At 39.7% G+C, this 12,339-nt stretch overlaps 1 protein-coding gene across 5 annotated transcripts in view; it reads right to left on the bottom strand.

The window, feature by feature from the left end:
• DUSP16 (dual specificity phosphatase 16) overlaps positions 1 to 12,339 on the bottom strand; it is a 115,191-nt gene that overhangs the window by 77,272 nt on the left and 25,580 nt on the right. The window contains exons 1-3 of one of the 5 annotated variants that reach the window (XM_037845918.1): positions 8,948 to 9,075; positions 8,756 to 8,851; positions 5,791 to 5,900 (exon numbers count right to left, since the gene is read on the bottom strand). The exons of 2 other annotated variants lie outside the window; for them this stretch is intronic. The gene's annotated coding sequence lies outside the window, so the exon portion shown is untranslated. Of the gene's footprint in view, positions 1 to 5,790; positions 8,852 to 8,947; positions 9,076 to 12,339 lie in introns of those variants that run through there. 2 more of the 5 variants (XM_037845916.1, XM_037845920.1) reach the window with 2 other exon arrangements.

Genomic DNA, 12,339 nt, shown 5'->3' with positions numbered 1-12,339 from the left:
TATTATCTATCATATCCCTGAGGTCCATTTCGATTTTTTCAATTTTTTCCCCATTCTTTCTTTTATGCTTTCATTTTCCATTCTGTCATCTTCGAGGTCACTGATTCGTTGTTCAACTTCCTCTAGTCTTGTACTATGAGTGTCCAGAATCTTTTTAATTTGGTCAACAGTTTCTTTAATTTCCATAAGATCATCCATTTTTTTATTTAGTCTTGCAATGTCTTCTTTATGCTCTTCTAGGGTCTTCTTGATTTCCTTTATCTCCCGTACTATGGTCTCATTGTTCATCTTTAGTTCTTTGAGTAGCTGCTCTAGGTGCTGTGTCTCTTCTGGTCTTTTGATTTGGGTGCTTGGGCTTTGGTTATCCATATCGTCTGGTTTTTTCATATGCTTTATAATTTTCTGTTGTTTTTGGCCTCGTGGCATTTGCTGGACTTGATAAGGTTCTTTTAGGATTTGTAGACCAACTGAAGTCCTTATCTCTAATTTATCAGATCTACAGCTTCGTGGAGTACACTTTCTCTAACTAACCAGCAGGTGGCCTCCACGAGCCACCTGTTCTCCACAAGCCAGTTCTCCCCTGCTTAGCCTTTTTGGTGAGTGGGGGAGTGAGTCTTGTGGGGTCCAATTGGTGTACCAAGCTTGCGTGTGTAGTTGCTGTTGCCTGCCCTGTATATGGGGCGTGTTTCTGGGCTGTCAGGGAGGGGGGGGTGGCTCTAACAATCAAATCTCCCTGGTGATCCTAGAGTTTTAAAGCTGCTGCAATAGTCTAATCCTTCAGTTCAGTCCCGCCACAGTTTGTCTCTGCCACTGACCCACAAGTCCTTGGTATTGGCGTATGGCTCCTGAGACTTGCAAGTGGGCCCCTCTTCCAGGCCATGCACCCCGGGTCCTCTGTTGAGGGATGACTGTGCTATGTCACAGGTGAGTGCCGTCCTCCCAGGGCAGTTCTGGGCTGCTGGGCTGTGTAGGGAGGCTCCCAGTCTGCTCAAATGATGGCTGAATGGGGCTTTGTTAATTCACACTGCTCTACCTTCCCAACTCTGGGACAATCAGCTGAGGTTGCAGGGAAGGCTAATGTCCACGCCCAGTTTTGTGGTGTGTGCCTGTTATTTGAAGCACTTCCGTCACACTGGGTTGTCTGGGGCAGTTCTGGGCTATAGGGCTGGCGATGGGCAGGAGTGTTTCCTGTCCACCAGGATGATGGCTGTGAGCGGACACCCCCCTTTTCTTGGGAAGTTGTGGTGTTTAGTGAATTTTCTCAGCCATTGGATTATTGCGTTTTGTCTCAGAGCTCTCCTAGTTCTGCTCTTGACTTGACCTGCCCAAATAGCAAGCCTTTGAAGCTTTCTGTATTGGGCTTCTTAGAGTAATTGTTTTAGAAAAAGAAAAAAGGATTAAAAAAAAAAAACAAAAAAAAACGGGCCCTCCCCAGAGATCTAATGCGTTATTGAAATGCTAAGAGACAAAGCAACCAGGGCCATTAAGGAAAGGTCCACAGGGCAGAGAGATCAGCTTTTCTTCGGGATTTGCATATGCGCCTCAGGGCCCTTCCCCTTTCTATGTTCACCAGAACTCCAAAATCCTCCGCTTTTATTTTGGAGTTTTTCGTGTTGTTTTTTTTCTATGCCTGTGTCTTCTCTGCTGGGCTGGCTGCTCTCAGATTCTCTGGTGTCTGGTCTCAGTCTATCTATGGTTGGAGTTTGGATCACTAGAATGAGTTTCCGATAAGGGCTGCCACTGCAGTTCTCCCTTCTCCTTCCTGGAGCTGACAGCCCCTCCTCCCACGGGACTGAGCCTGGCAGGGAGGGGCGTGGGTCCCCTGGCCGCAAAAACTTACAGATTTTGTTGATCTCAGCAGTTCCACGTTTTCATGAGTGTTGTATGAAGTATGTCCAAAGTCAGATTGCTCTGTGGTGTCCAGTCCACGCAGTTCCTGGCTTTCTACCTACTTTCCTGGAGGAGTAACTAAAACATACAGCTCACCAGTCTGCCATCTTGCCCCCCGCATGCAGGATTTTAATCCCCTAAGTGTTTTTATATACAAGCAATGAACAACTGGTAGAAGAAATCAAGAAAAAAATTCCCTTCACAATAGCAACTTTGCTAAAAGAACTCAGAGAAGACCTAAAGAAATGGAAAGACATTCCATGTTCATGGATTAGAAGACTAAATATCATTAAGATGTCAATCCCACCCAAAACAATATATAGATTCATTGCAATCCCAATAAAAATTCCAACATTCTTCTTTTCAGAAATGGAAATGCCCATCATCAAATTTACACGGAAGGTTAAAGGTCCCGAATAGCTAAAGCTATCTTGAAAAAGAAGAATGAAGTTTGGAGGACTCATACCTCCCGATCTTAAAATTTATTACAAAGCCACAGCAATCAAAACAGCATGGTACTTATGGATGATTGTATGGTGTGCAAATGTATTTCAATAAAACTGAATTTATTAAAAAAATAATAATAAAAATTAAAAAAATAAACAGCATGGTACTGGCACAAGGACAGACATATAGACCAACAGAATGAAACTGACAGCTCAGAAATTAACCCTCACATTTATGGCCAACTGAATTTTGATAAAGGAATTAAGACAACTCACTTGGAAAGAATAGTCTCTTTAACAAATGGTGCTGGGAAAATTGAATCACCATTTGCAAAAAAAAAAAAAAAAAAAAAAGGAGGACCTCTGCCTTACACCATATACAAAAATCAACTCAAAAAGCATCAAAGACCTAAATATAAGAGTCTTAACTATCAAACTCCTAGAAGAAAATATAGGGAAAAATCTTTAGGACCTCGTGTTAGGAAATGGTTTCTTAAATGTTACACCCAAAGCACGAACAACAAAAGAAAACAACAGATAAATGGGGCCTCAACAAAATTAAAAACTTTTACACCTTAAAGGACTTTATCATGCGAATAAAATGAAAAGCAATACAATGGGGAGAAAATATTTGGAAACCACATATCTGATAAAGGTTTACTATCCAGAATATATAAAGAAATACTTCAATTTAACAACAAAAAGACAAACGACCCAATAAATGGACAAAAGACTTGATCAGAAATCTCTCCTAGGAAGATACACAAATGGCCAGAAAGCCCATGAAAAGATGCTCAACATCATTACCGATCAGAGAAATGCAAATCAAAACCACAATGAGATACCATTTCACACTCATTAGAATGGCTACTATTCAAAAAATAGAAAATAACAAGCATTAGAGAGGACTCAGAGAAACAAGAACATCATTCATTGCTGGTAGCAATGTAAAATGGTGCAGCCACTGTGGAAGACAGTCTGGCGGGTCCTTAGGAAGCTAAGTATAGAACTTCCATATGACCCAGCAATCCCACTACTAGATATATATATCCAAAAGGATTGAAAGCACACCAATGTTCATAGCAGCATTACCCACAACTGCCAAAAGATGGAAGCAACCCAAGTGTCCATCAACTGAAGAATAGATAAACAAAAATGGCATGTAAATACAATGGAATATTATTCAGCCATAAAAAGGAATGATGGTCTGATACATGCTACAACATAAAGGGACCTTGAAGATATCATATTGAGTGAAATAAGCCAGACACAAGAGGACAAATATTGTATGATCTAACTGATTTGAAATAACTAAAATAAGCAAACTATAGAGTCAGAATCTAGAGGACAAGTCACCAATGGACAGGGTAGGAACAAGGAACAGGAAATTAAGGTTTAAAATATACAGGGTTCCTATTTGGAATGATGGTAAGGTTTTGGTAATGGACGGTGGTATCGGCAGCACAACATTGTAAACGTAATTAACAAAAGTGAAATATAAATCTGAACGTAATTAAAAGGGAAAATGTTAGATTGCATATATAGTAACAGAAAAAATTTTAAAAGAAATCCATGGAACTACAATACACAGTGAACCCTAAGTTAAACCATGGACTGTAGTTAATAGTACAATTATAAAAAAGTACTATCATCAATTTTAACAAATGTTCCATACCATTTCAAGTTGTTAAAATAGGGTGGTATATGGGAATCCTATATTTTATGCATGATTGTTCTGCAAACCCACATCTTCTCTAATAAAGGAAAAAAAAAAAAAAAAAAAGTTAGCTGACATCCCCAAGCCTGTTTTTCCTTCACCTGTAAAATAAGAAATTCTGTGATCACTAAGGTCTAGGGACTAAGGATTACTTCACTAGGAATATGAAGATACTGCTATAAATACATCTTAGGTCTTAGTAAAGTGCACTAACAGGGACAGAGTCTCAGGGCTGATTTGATCACTAAGCAAGCATGTCAAGGAGTTAAGAGCTCAGATCCCACAACACAAATTAAAACGGCTAAGCCCTGGGCAATGGTGCCACAACCCCCATGGCAACACTGCCTGTGGAGGATTTCCAAGGGTTGCCTGAGACAACTACTTCCTCTTCTCATGCCAGTCCTGTGTGGGCAGGAGCCCCCCTGGGGCTGCTTACTCTATCAGACGGGGAAGACAAAAGGGAATGGTGGCCAGGGGGCAGAGGGAGATGTGGTGGCAACAGCATGGCTGCTCACTCCAGGATCCCAGGCTGTCGTAAGTCCCTGCATCCATCCTCACACCCCCCTTCCAGGCCTGTGAGTTCTCGCTAAGAGGGAGCTATGCTACCGGACAAAGAACCACGGAGTGGCAGCCACTGGAGTCAGAGCCAGGACTTGGATGTTCTCTATCCTCGTCCTATGGTTACTTTTCCACCTCGTCCTTTTCACCTTCAATCTTTTCCCTATCATTTGGCTCCTTTCCATTTTCTAAGGGCAGTTTCTGTGCCCTTCTTTATTCTTAGAGGCCTCCCCCTTTTGCAGAGTTTTCTCCCCCTCCATTTTATATTTATCTATATTTCCCTCTTCATGATTATAATTAAACCTCCTCCTTCCTAAGACTAAGCCCTCATCATTAGTTCATTTTCTGATCTTTTCGGGTAACTGCTGAGGCCCTTGCCATGCCAGTATCATAATGAGTCGTCATAAGTGTTCCACATTGTTTTTAAATAGTGCCATGGATTCAGGTGTTTTATCAACCTTCACAAACTTTTGATTATTAATGTAAAAAGAGAAAGTTTTACTTGGGAAGAAAGAGGTAAAATTTTCCCATTTTATTTCATACACAGTTATACTGTGACATTAATTCAGTATCTTACATTTTCATTATCCCTTAAATATCCTGATGATCTAAAGTTTAAACATACACCTAAACCTCAGAAGAAGACACAAATTTCAGTTTTCACACTAGATTACTTAGAAAAATAATAAGATCTGAATTATTTTATAATCTGATGTTCAGATTGTTAAAAGTAGAAAGTAAACTCGGCACACGTAGGCAAGGTTAGCTTCATCAAGAGTCCAAATGGCAAGTTAGGACTGACCTGTGCAAAAGCAAAGCCTAGCCATTACTGCTTCCACCCTGCCCTGCCTCGTCCTCCACCAGCCTCACGTGGGCTGCATGTATCTTCTTGGTTGGGCACAAATCCCATCCAGAAGGACCACCAAAAGGAAATAAGGGACAACAGAAAGCTCTAAATGATTATAAACCCCTTATTTCAGCTCCCAGGAATTCTTACGGTTATCTTTTTAAAGGATTTCCCATAAAACACTTGCTCTAAAATAGCTTGAAGATTGTGTTCCTATTTGTTATTCATTGTTTTCTTTTTTAAAGAGGTTATTCTCTCATCTTTGGATAGTGCCGTACTTCGCCCCCTCTCAAGTTCAGGGTGTGTGACGTCAGTCAGGGTCAGGCACGTACCGCGGCAGCAAACACCTTCCCACCAGAGCCTCAGTTTCCCAATACACGAACACAAATGTCTGGATTGGTCTAAGTTAAACTGATGAAGGTTTCTACTCCAATACAGGGCACTATGGGGGAAAACAAAATACAGTCAATTCTCATTATTCATGAAGTTATATTCTATAAAGTCTCTGTGAAACAATACTCCTAGGGGAAATACAGAGTTAGGTTCCTGTGAGCTTCTCATCACATTCTTATCAACCAATCAATATATAACTTTGTTTTATGTGTGTTTATGTTGAAAGACACTTTAATATATATTGTTGACTCGTTAACACTGAATTCATAGCCAACAACCTTGTAACTCACACCTGAATGAAGCATGTCTAACACACGTATTTTCCCTGAAAGCCACATTACAGCCTTCTTGTGCTCAGTCACACTGGACAGTACTGCAGCACTACATTTGGGCACCAATTTAAACAGTGAAATCACTTTAAAAAGCACAAAAATGTGGAAAACATGGCACTAAATATACTGTGCAGAGGACACTAATTTATAGAATGAAAGTGCAGTAGGAAAGGTGAAACCAGGCAGAGCATCGCCTTGTTTCACTTCAGCGGGAAATGTGCATGTCAGGCTCTGGAAATTTTTCGCTGCTCCACACGTCTAAAACTCACCACGAAAGTGCCGTGAGTATTGATTTTAGTGTTACAGACACATTTTAGCAACTAGGCAAATTTGGAAATACAGAATCTATGGATAATGAAGATCAACTGTAGATGGCAGGTCCCTGATACTAATTAGTTGAGTAAAAAAGGCTTAGGATCATTTGAAAACTAACATTGGACCAACATAAAAAGATAACACACTAACAGGATGTACAGCAAGCCAAAGAGGAAGGTTTCCTGGAATATGTCAAGGTTTAGAAGAAAACAAGAACATGAAATGCCAGAGAGAAGAGGGAAGAGAACTGTGGGTGAAGAAAACACCCAAGTAGAGGTAGAGGGAAGAGAATGTTGTGTACAGGGTCTCCTGGCTAGAGCACAGATTACAACAGCAAGTAACAAAATACGTCAGTGAAGCACCCTGAAAATAGCTAGCTGGTGAAGTATCCTGAAAGTCTAAAACCATCTAAGCCACTGTGAGTTTTATGAAAATAACATGAGAACATTCCTGGTAACTCCATTTAGAATGGATTGAAATGGGGAGAAAATGAAGTAAGGAGACTGATTAGCTCTAGCCCCCAGGGTTGAAATGTCCAAGGATGGGCTCAGTCCAGATGGTGACTATAAAATCAGAAAGGAAGGGAAAGAACCAAGAGACCAGTAATGGTCTAAATCTAAAGCAATGAGAGAACAAAATATACCCTTATTAAATAACTGACTTCCTGACTGAAAGTGCCCATGAAAATGGCTGTGTAAACTGCATTAAATTATTTCACCATAATAACCCTCCAAAGGTATCCTAAAGCCTATTCTGTCCCTCCTTCAGATGACCTGATATCAAACAAAATGAGTAAAATGTACAGGATCAAGTTTTACTGGTCAGGTCACTGTTTATAAAAAGGAAGAACCAGGCTTATTAAAGGCTGGAATAAAGTAAAGCAAAAAGTAAACAGAGGGGTACTCGAGGTTGGCACTGTGGATGACTTTCTTCTTTATATATTTTTTGTAATTTCCAAATCTATTAAATACACAGAACCATGTTTTGCAACAGGAAATTAAAGTGCATTTTTTTTTTTAATCAGCCATAACTTATGTCATACTTATGCTTCTTAGAGGAAAAAAGAAAGATGTGATAGCTAATGTCCTGGGGCCTATTTTCTGGATTAACTAAGTAAAAATTATTTCATATGAATCATTAACCAAAATGAGTTGAATACGGTATCATGGGATTCACTTAACAGTGACTTAGTAGTGTGAAAAAAATTATTAGAAGAATTAAAAAATATATAATTACATGTCCTCATGACACCATGCGACAGGATAAAAGGCATTTATATTCTGTATCAAGCAGTAAGTATTATGGTTCAGTACAGGGCAACATTCCTTTTACAAATGTAACCTTCAGAATCAAAGGCCACATATTCAAAATTAAAATTAAAAACAAAATCATCACAAACATATAAGCTTGCCATGAGAGAAATTTAGTATAAAGCAGACATTAGATTGTCCACTAAGAAACTTAGTGACTTAATTAACAAAATCTCTTATTTCACCATCTCCCCTAAAACGTAGTGCAGGGCATAGACCCCAAGAACAATGCTCTCAAAGTCCCACTGTAGAATCCCCCACTGCACAGATTCTCAAATAAGCTAAAAAGAAATCTCCATTTGCTATTAACACATTTAAGGATTACATAAAACTAAGTATCAGAAACTGAAAGGCCATCTAGGTACAATGCAGTAAATGTTCATTTTGTTTTTCTTGCAAAAATTCTTCAATCTTTTGAACTCTGGGGTTGTGGACCTTAGCTAATATGTGAAACTCCAGGAAGAAAAAGTAAATGGTTTATTAGAACAGATACCTGTTCCTATATTGAGCAGCTATTATGCTCAATTTCTAACTTCCGTTAGAGCACAGGAATCACTCAGGAACTAGATGAAATGCCTACTCAGGCTCTACCCCCAGAGAATTGATTCTTGGCGTCTGGAGTGGAGACTGCAGATTTATATTTTTAACAAACATCCTTGGAGGTTCTTAGGGTCAAGCAAACTTGGAAAACACTGTTCTAAAGACACCTTTGGGCCCTGTCTCGATGCTCACCTTTAATCAGTTGTCACAACCTAGGGTCCATAACTCTTTCACCTGGAGGACATATAGAAGCAAAAGCCGTATTTTAACAGAAAATAGTGGCAAGCTGAGGAATGGGAAGTCAGCCATCGAAAATCCTTATCTCAGAGATGAAATACAACTACCATTTAGTTACATGTCTTCCGGCAGTTTAATAATGTCCCTTTTACAAAATGTTAAGTATTTACCCAAAGTCTCACCATCCTTCAGCAGGGCTTCTAGGGGAGAGTCCTTTCCACAATACTATAGAGTTTACCAAACATTCTGCAAATTTTAATAGGCTCCTGAAATGCACAGAGAGCAACAGATTTCAAAAGATGAGCAATAACGCACGTTTTTTAAAACTTGATACGTGTGGCTGTGAAGAGAGGTAGCCTTACCAAAATGCCAGCCTGACACGAAGTGACAGTCAGGTATGAGGCAGGGAACCAGTGAGGCTACAGTCTGCAGAACACTAGCGAAGAATGAGGAACATTGGAGGCAGAAGCTCAAGTTCTTTACTGGATCACTGTGAGAATACATTCAGATAATTAAAATACATAAAAGTATATTACTTTGTAAGTTGCAAAATTCAGTGAAAGGGGAGTAACTCACTAGAGCATTAATGGAGGGACACTTTGGCTATTAACATAGGAGCTCTGAACCTTGCCTACACATTAACATGACCTGGGATGGATGATCTTGGACCCGGCATCATGGGATTGAGAAAGCCTTCTTAACCAAAAGGGGAAGAGAAAGGAAACAAAATGAAGATTCAGTGGCTGAGAGATTTCAAATGGAGCTGAGAGGTCATTCTGGAGGTTATTCTTACGCATTATATGGAAATCCCTTTTTAGTTTTTAGTGTATTGGAATAGCTAGAAGGAAATACTTGAAACTGTTGAACTGCAACCCAGTAGCCTAGATTCCTGAAGACGATCTTGTAACTATGAAGCTTACACTGTGTGACTGTGTTGATTGTGAAAACCTTGTGGTTAACACTCCCTCTATCCAGTGCAATGACAAATGGGTAGAAAAATGGGGAAAAAAAGTAAATGAATAATATGGGGAGATGAGGGGGCAGTGATGTTTTGTGCATTCTTCTTTACTTGTTTTTATTCTTATTTTTAATTTTTTTGGAATGGAAATGTTCAAAAATTGATTTTGGTGATAAATGCACAACTATATGAGGGTACTGTGAACAACTGATTGTACACTGTGGATGACTGTAGGGTATGTGACTATGTATCAATAAAACTGAACTGGAGGGAAAAATAACCTGGGAAACTTTTAAATATCCTGACATAGCCAAGACCAGAGAAATCAAAATTGGGGGGAGTGAGACCCAGGCATATTTTTTACACAAACGGGTAGAGATGGGTTCTTCTTCTTCACAAGGAGAAGTCACAAAGGACAAGCCACTTGAAAGAGTTTAAGAGGGAGGAAAGAAGAAATTTGGTGGCACAATGTTATTCATTTGGCCTACTACTAGAGGTATGTATTTGATATCTGCTGGAAGTCTGGGGTTCTGAATATATTATCAGATTATGGATCAAGTTCTCAATGTTAATAGCCTCTATAATTTCAATAATAATGAAGAAGCTCAACAATTCAATTATGACGTCCAACAAAAGGCCACAAGGATACACTGGACACAGAACCCCATTATGGCTTAAAAACAAAGAGCTTATGGTTGAAACAATCTGTTTTCTAGATGTAGAAGTATTAAGAAAAGATTTGTAAAGGATAGGAGGAAACAAGATAGAGTTCAATGCTCATGTATGTATGAATGCAAGTTAAATAAATGTCTCCACCCAGCAATTTCCCATTTCTAAGGTGAATCACAGTTACAAGGGCATATAATCCTTTAGAATTCCTCCCTGTAATCCAACCCTGTAAAACTTCATTTAAATAAACCGAAGATGGAAACTTTCAGCTTAGATTTAGGCCTCCAGCCAAACTACATCACATGAAATATAGGACATCTCACTCTTCTGAAGGTTATGCCAATAGTTATTCAAAAAAAAAAAAAAAAAGGTAACATTCAACCAGAGTTGGGAATTTTTATTTCTAATATACTTTATTAACATCCAATAGAATAAACAATAGATATAAATGTTCTTTCAGCTGTCTCCCTTGCATAGTAGGTTCAATCTGTGATTCATTCACTTACATAACAATTTTTGAGCACCTACTGTGTCCAAAGCTTTTTGCTTAAGTATCACTGGGGGGGGTGGGGGGTCACAGCTCTAGACATCACAAGGGAAATAAAATGTACACACATATCTGCAAGGCTCAGAGTGATAAGAGTGTGGTCTGAGTGGGAAGAAGGAAAGAATTTCTGGCAGCGAAGTCTAGAAGGTAATAAGGTGATACACCTCATCAACATTTATTTACTCTGGATATGCTGCTACGCAACTCCTTCAGGTGCCACACAACCTCTTTATAGTCACGAATAACCCCTGGCCAAGGGAAGTCGCAGGGAGTGGGGACATCCCTAGCCAGCATGCTCTTCTACTAATTCTGGAGGCAACTTCCTTTCAGCCAGTCCCTGAAGACTGGCCGCTTCCTGCCAGGAGTACTTAGCGCAGATGCCTCTCCAGGAGGCAGATGGGTTCCTGATGGTCCTTGTGGCACTGACTAAGCAGAGGAAGGGGGAAGAAGGAAAACAGTTCCTCTTTCCTCAGATACCAGGTCTCTCTTGAACACAAATACAAACATAAAGGGAGAAGGAATAAAAGGAAAGTACAGGTCTTACAATCCATAACAGACAAAATGTTTATCAACTGATGAATGGATAAATAAAATATGGTATATCCACACAATGCAATATTCAGCCATAAAAAGGAATGCAACTGACACCAATCTTACTCAAACTCTTTCAAAACATTGAAAAAAATGGAACACTACCTAACTCATTTTATGAAGCTAACATCAATCTAATACCAAAACCAGGCAAAGATGCTACAAAAAAGGAAAACTACCGACCAATCTCCCTAATGAATATAGATGCAAAAATCCTCAACAAAATACTTGCAAATCGAATCCAAAGACACATTAAAAAAATCATACACCATGACCAAGTGGGGTTCATTCCAGGCATGCAAGGATGGTTCAACATAAGAAAATCAATCAATGTATTACAACACATTAAAAACTCGAAAGGGAAAAATCAATTGATCATCTCAATAGATGCTGAAAAAGCATTTGACAAAGTCTGTCCTAGTTTGCTAATGCTGCAGAATGCAAAACACCAGAGATGGATAGGCTTTTATAAAACGGGGATTTATTTCGCTACACAGTTACAGTCTTAAGGCCACAAAGCGTCCAAGGCAACACATCAGCAATCGGGTACCCTCACCGGAGGATGGCCAATGGCCTCCGGAAAACCTCTGTTAGCTAGGAAGGCAGCTGGCATCTGCTCCAAAGCTCCGGCCTCAAAACGGCTTTCTCCCAGGACGTTCCTCTCTAGCAAGCTTGCTCCTCTTCAAAACATCACTCCCAGCTGCACTCTCTTTCCTCTTTGAGTCAGCTCATTTATATAGCTCCACCGATCAAGGCCCACCCCGAATGGGTGGGACCACGCCTCCATGGGAACATCTCATCAAAATTATCTCCGACAGCTGGGTGGGGCACACTCCAAGCAAATCTAACCAACACCAAAACTTCTGCCCCACACAAGACCACAAAGATAATGGCATTTGGGGGACACAATACATTCAAACTGGCACAAAGTCCAACATCCCTTTTTGATAAAAACACTTCAAAAGGTAGGAATTGAAGGAAACTTCCTC

The sequence above is a fragment of the Choloepus didactylus genome, chromosome 8, assembly GCF_015220235.1.
Source record: "Choloepus didactylus isolate mChoDid1 chromosome 8, mChoDid1.pri, whole genome shotgun sequence".
Lineage (NCBI taxonomy): Eukaryota > Metazoa > Chordata > Mammalia > Pilosa > Megalonychidae > Choloepus > Choloepus didactylus.
Note: the sequence above shows the minus strand (reverse complement) of the source record. Positions and strands in the feature narration are given on the sequence as shown.